This window comes from Artemia franciscana, chromosome 20 (assembly GCF_032884065.1).
Source record: "Artemia franciscana chromosome 20, ASM3288406v1, whole genome shotgun sequence".
NCBI classification, from domain to species: domain Eukaryota; kingdom Metazoa; phylum Arthropoda; class Branchiopoda; order Anostraca; family Artemiidae; genus Artemia; species Artemia franciscana.
Genome location: NC_088882.1, coordinates 33802484 through 33809327, shown reverse-complemented (window position 1 = coordinate 33809327; position 6844 = coordinate 33802484).

Here is a 6844-nt window from a genome sequence, read left to right as displayed (position 1 = left end):
CCATTATTATTTTTATAATTTTTTAGAATATTCGGAAATACTTTTTCAATCAATTCATTTTTGGACGTCACTAAACTACAGAAATCAGCAGGTAGTTGTATACGTCCTGAAATTGAGTCTATCGTATCATAAATGTCTTTTTGTTCCGACGTTAACTTGTAAATGTTATTTTGTACATGCGACAATAGATCACTCGTACTGTAACTTTGTTCACGATCCAATTCTACACATGTCGAAACAGCAGCGATACGGTTAGGTGAAGGCATTCCCAAATCCTGAAGAGGTTTGTTTGCCATACGTACGCACAAATCTTCTATAATAACTAAAAGCCATTTATTATTTTTATAATTTTTTAGAATATTCGGAAATATTTTTTCAATCAATTCATTTTTGGACGTCACTAAACTACAGAAATCAGCAGGTGGTTGTATACGTCCTGAAATTGAGTCTATCGTATCATAAATGTCTTTTTGTTCCGACGTTAACTTGTAAATGTTATTTTGTACATACGACAATAGATCACTCGTACTGTAACTTTGTTCACGATCCAATTCTACACATGTCGAAACAGCAGCGATACGGTTAGGTGAAGGCATTCCCAAATCCTGAAGAGGTTTGTTTGCCATACGTACGCACAAATCTTCTATAATAACTAAAAGCCATTTATTATTTTTATAATTTTTTAGAATATTCGGAAATATTTTTTCAATCAATTCATTTTTGGACGTCACTAAACTACAGAAATCAGCAGGTGGTTGTATACGTCCTGAAATTGAGTCTATCGTATCATAAATGTCTTTTTGTTCCGACGTTAACTTGTAAATGTTATTTTGTACATACGACAATAGATCACTCGTACTGTAACTTTGTTCACGATCCAATTCTACACATGTCGAAACAGCAGCGATACGGTTAGGTGAAGGCATTCCCAAATCCTGAAGAGGTTTGTTTGCCATACGTACGCACAAATCTTCTATAATAACTAAAGTGTCGTTATAAATTTCTGATGTAAAATCAAAAGTCATTTCTGACGTCTCTAACTGTTTTCAATGGAGTATATCTTCGGACATTTTTGACTTATATTTTTCCCATAACTCTGTAGGAGCTGATGGAGAGCAAGTGTACGAATTTGACTTGGGGTTGACGTTTCGCACGCGTCATTGATGCAGTTATCCCACTGTTGGTCATTCTCCAATAAATTCAGAGCTTGGCATGCACTACGGTAAGTGTCATGTATAGTACCGTTTACAGTTCTCAAATACTCAAAGGATGTCGGACCGGGTACATTCACCAAAAGCAGGCGTAGAAAGAAGCATTCATGTTGATTGGGGTGAACGGTGTAGAGTCTTCCTATCGTGGTATCTTTGAAGATGGTAGGTTGGCCGTAAACCCACTGGTTATCTACTTCGATGGTGGTACCGTTGCCATTGTAGGTTTTTCAGTCATTTTACAATTAGAAATTTCTCTTTCAACGGTCTTCTTACAATTAAAAATTTGTCTTTGAACGATATTCTTAAATACCTGTGTCCTGGTCGTCATTTATATTCCCTGTGTCCCGGTCGTCATTTGTGTCCCGGTATCCCAGTCTGTAATTTCTCTTTTTTCTTTTTTCAGTTTTCTTTTTCTTCTTTATTTCTCAGCTTCACTATGAAATACATATCTTCTATAATAACTAAAGTGTCGTTATAAATTTCTGATGTAAAATCAAAAGTCATTTCTGACGTCTCTAACTGTTTTCGATGGAGTATATCTTCGGACATTTTTGACTTATATTTTTCCCATAACTCTGTAGGAGCTGATGGAGAGCAAGTGTACGAATTTGACTTGGGGTTGACGTTTCGCACGCGTCATTGATGCAGTTATCCCAGTGTTGGTCATTCTCCAATAAATTCAGAGCTTGGCATGCACTACGGTAAGTGTCATGTATAGTACCGTTTACAGTTCTCAAATACTCAAAGGATGTCGGACCGGGTACATTCACCAAAAGCAGGCGTAGAAAGAAGCATTCATGTTGATTGGGGTGAACGGTGTAGAGTCTTCCTATCGTGGTATCTTTGAAGATGGTAGGTTGGCCGTAAACCCACTGGTTATCTACTTCGATGGTGGTACCGTTGCCATTGTAGGTTTTTCAGTCATTTTACAATTAGAAATTTCTCTTTCAACGGTCTTCTTACAATTGAAAATTTGTCTTTGAACGATATTCTTAAATACCTGTGTCCTGGTCGTCATTTATATTCCCTGTGTCCCGGTCGTCATTTGTGTCCCGGTATCCCAGTCTGTAATTTCTCTTTTTTCTTTTTTCAGTTTTCTTTTTCTTCTTTATTTTTCAGCTTCACTATGAAATACATATCGCCGAACCTTTGTTTTTTTAACTAAAATCTGGTAGTCATTGATGACCTTATCCAAGTCAAAATCCCAAACCCAATCATCATCGCTATCATTTTCAGTTTTAATATGTTTTGACTCTCGCTGTCCAGGTGGATCTTCATCTAACTGCGCGGTTTTGCGTTCTTTAGCCTCAAGCCTGTTTCCTTGCTGTTCTTTTGATTCCTCGGCACGCTTTCTTTTCTGACTTTCTCTATCAGCAGCAAGTTTTTTGGCATAGACTCTTTGAGCATCTTCATCAGTCATTGTAAACTTAAACATTAATAGAATTCTACGCGAACATATGTCTTATATAACTTGAATGACGTCACCTTCAAAGCAAAAATGATGGCAACTAATTTCATGACGTCAGCCGAAACATGACGTCACCTGATCCACGATCCACAGATCCACAGACAACTTATTTTTATATATATAGATATATATATATATATATATATATATATATATATATATATATATATATATATATAAATAAGTTGTATATATGCATGTTTGTTTGTTTTTGTGTTTGCAGTTGACGTCATTATAAGTATATAAGGGTTTGTATAAGATGTCATTATAAGATGACACTACAGACCGGGACACCGGAACACAAATGACGACCGGGACACAGGGAATATAAATGACGACCGGGACACTCAAAGAGAAATTACAGACCGGGACACCGGGACACAAATGACGACCGGGACAATGGGACAGAGGGAATATAAATGACGACCGGGACCCTCAAAGAGAGATTAGAGACTGGGATACCGGGACACAAATGACGACCGGGACACAGGGAATATAAATGACGACCAGGACACAGGGACACAACTACAACGGGGACGCTGGGGGCACAGGGGTATATATAAATGACGACGGGGACACAGGGAATGTTCGATTAGCAATCACCTTCAACAAAGCTCCATCACAAAGCTTACCAACTTCAAGAGTTGGTAAACCTGACAATCTATTTATATGAACAGACAATGGGACAGCAAAGACTGTTGTATATTTGCTTTTATGCTGTTGTATATGTTGTATATATGACTGTTATATATATATATATATATATATATATATATATATATATATATATATATATATATACATATATATATATATATATATATATATATATATATATATATATATATATATATATATATATATATACAGGTATATATATTCACAGGTTGGACACAGGGACACAACTACAATGGCGCGTAACTAATAGGGCGCGTAACGACTTACGCGCGCGGGGGGGGCTTGGGGCGGCGCGAAGTGCCCCCACCAAGTAGGTGTTGGGGTGGCGCGAAGTGCCACCCCAACAGCTAGTATATATCTATATATATAAAAATAAGTTGTCTGTGTGTGTGTCTGTCGAGTGACGTCATGTTTGTGTGTCGACTGACGTCATGTTTTCCACTAACGAAATAACATACCGGGACACCGGGATACAAATGACGACCGGGACACCGGCACATAGGGAATATAAATGACGATCGGGACACTCAAAGAGAAAGCGACCGGGACACAAGGAATGTTCGATTAGCAATCACCATCAAGAAAGCACCGGGATACAAATGACGACCGGGACACAGGGAGTATAAATGACGACCAGGACATAAGTAAAAAAAACTAAAAGACTAAAAAAAGGTAAATACTACAAAAAAACTAAAAAGAAAAAAACAACTAAAAACTAATAAAAAAACTAAAAAAGCTAAAAAACTAAAAAAACTAAAAAAGAAAAAAATAAAAAAAATAAAAAAATGAAAAATAAAGGAGAAAAACACAACTAAAAAAAATAAAAAGAAAAAAAAAATATAAAAAGAAAAAAAACTAAAAAAACTAAAAAAAAAGTAAAAACCAAAAAAACTAAAAAGAAAAAAAGGGGAAAAAATCCAAAAAATTATTTCATCATATACCATTTCAAAAACGAATGCATATACAGACCGGGACACCGGGATACAAAGGACGACCGGGACAAGGGAATATGAATGACGACCGGGACACAGGGACACAACTACAACGGGGACGCCGGGGGGCACAGAGGGATATATAAATGACGACGGGGATACAGGGAATGTTCGATTAGCAATCACCAAAAACAAAACTCAAGGGCAATCATTAGAACCATTGGGTATAACTAAAAAAAACTAAAAAAAGGTAAAAAACTAAAAACTAAACAAAGACCAATTCAAAAACGAATGTATATACAGACCGGGACACCGGGACACAAATAACGACCGGGACATCGGGACACAAGGAATATAAATGACGCCCGGGACACTCAAAGAGAAATCACAGACTGGGAAACCGGTACACAAATGACGACCGGGACACAGGGAATATAAATGACGACCGAAAATCTATATTCACAGGTGGGAAATAGGGACACAACTACAATGGCGCGTTAACTAATATGGCGCGTAGCGACTTACGCGCGCGGGGGGGCTTGAGGGGGCGCGAAGCGCCCCCACCAACTATGTGTTGGGGTGGCGCGAAGCGCCACCCCATATATATATATATATATATATATATATATATATATATATATATATATATATATATATATATATATATATATATCTATATATATAAAAATAAGTTGTCTGTCCGTTACGCCAGATTATATCTATATATATAAAAATAAGTTGTCTGTGTGTGGATCTGTGGATGGATCAGGTGACGTCACCTGAAAAAACTGGATCAGGTGACGTCAAAACTGAAAAAACTAAAAAAAGGCAAAAACTACAAAAAAAACTAAAAACTAATAAAAAAAATAAAAAAGCTAAAAAACTAAAAAAACTAAAAAAAGGCAAAAACTACAAAAAAAACTAAAAACTAATAAAAAAGCTAAAAAACTAAAAAAACTAAAAAAAGGCAACAACTACAAAAAAAACTAAAAACTAATAAAAAAAATAAAAAAGCTAAAAAACGAAAAAAACTAAAAAAACTAAAAAAAGGTAAAAAACTAAAAAAAACTAAAAACTAAAAAAAACTAAAAAAAAGGAAAAAAACTGAAAAATAAGCTAAAATAAAGGTAAAAACCAATAAAAAACTAAAAAAAAAACTGAAAAAACTAAAAAAAGGCAAAAACTACAAAAAAAACTAAAAACTAATAAAAAAAGTAAAAAAGCTAAAAAACTAAAAAACTAAAAAAACTAAAAAAAGGTAAAAAACTAAAAAAAAATAAAAAATAAAAAAAAATAAAAAAAAAGGAAAAAACTGAAAAATAAGCTAAAATAAAGGTAAAAACCAATAAAAAACTAAAAAGAAAAAAAGGAAAAAACTAAAAAAAATTTTCATCTAAAAAACTAAAAAAAACTAAAAAAGGTAAAAACTAAAAGAACTAAAAAAGAAAAAAATAAATGACGACACTCAAAGAGAAAGCGACCAGGACAAAACGAATGTTCGATTAGCAATCAACAAAGCACCGGGACACAGGGAGTATAAATGACGACCAGGACATAAGTAAAAAAAAAAAACTATCTATATATATAAAAATAAGTTGTCTGTGGATCTGTGGATCGTGGATCAGGTGACGTCACCTGAAAAAACTGGATCAGGTGACGTCAAAACTGAAAAAACTAAAAAAAGGCAAAAACTACAAAAAAAACTAAAAACTAATAAAAAAAATAAAAAAAGCTAAAAAACTAAAAAAACTAAAAAAAGGCAAAAACTACAAAAAAAACTAAAAACTAATAAAAAAGCTAAAAAACTAATTAGACCGGGACACCGGGATACAAATGACGACCGGGACACAGGGACACAACTACAACGGGGACACCGGGGGAAACAGGGGGATGTAAATGACGACCGGGACACCGGGACAGGGAATGGTCGATTAGCAATCACCATCAACAAAGCTCAAGGGCAATCATTAGAATCATGAGGTATAGATCTGAATACAGATTGTTTTCCCATGGACCATTATATGTTGCATGTTCAAGAGTCGGTAAACCTGACAATCTATTTATATGCAAAGACAATGGGACAGCAAAGAATGTTGTATATTCGCAAGTTTTACGTAGTTAAAACCATATATATATATATATATATATATATATATATATATATATATATATATATATATATCTATATTCACAGGTGGGACATAGGGACACAACTACAATGGCGCGTAACTATTATGGCGCGTAACGACTTACGCGCGCGGGGGGGCTTGGGGGGGGGGGGGCGCGAAGCGCCCCCACCAACTAGGTGTTGGGATGGCGCGAAGCGCCACCCCAACAGCTAGTATATCTATATATATAAAAATAAGTTGTCTGTGTGTGGATGGATCAGGTGACGTCACCTGAAAAAACTGGATCAGGTGAGGTCAAAACTGAAAAAACTAAAAAAAGGCAAAAACTACAAAAAAAACTAAAAACTAATAAAAAAAATAAAAAAGCTAAAAAACTAAAAAAACTAAAAAAAGGCAAAAACTACAAAAAAAAACTAAAAACTAATA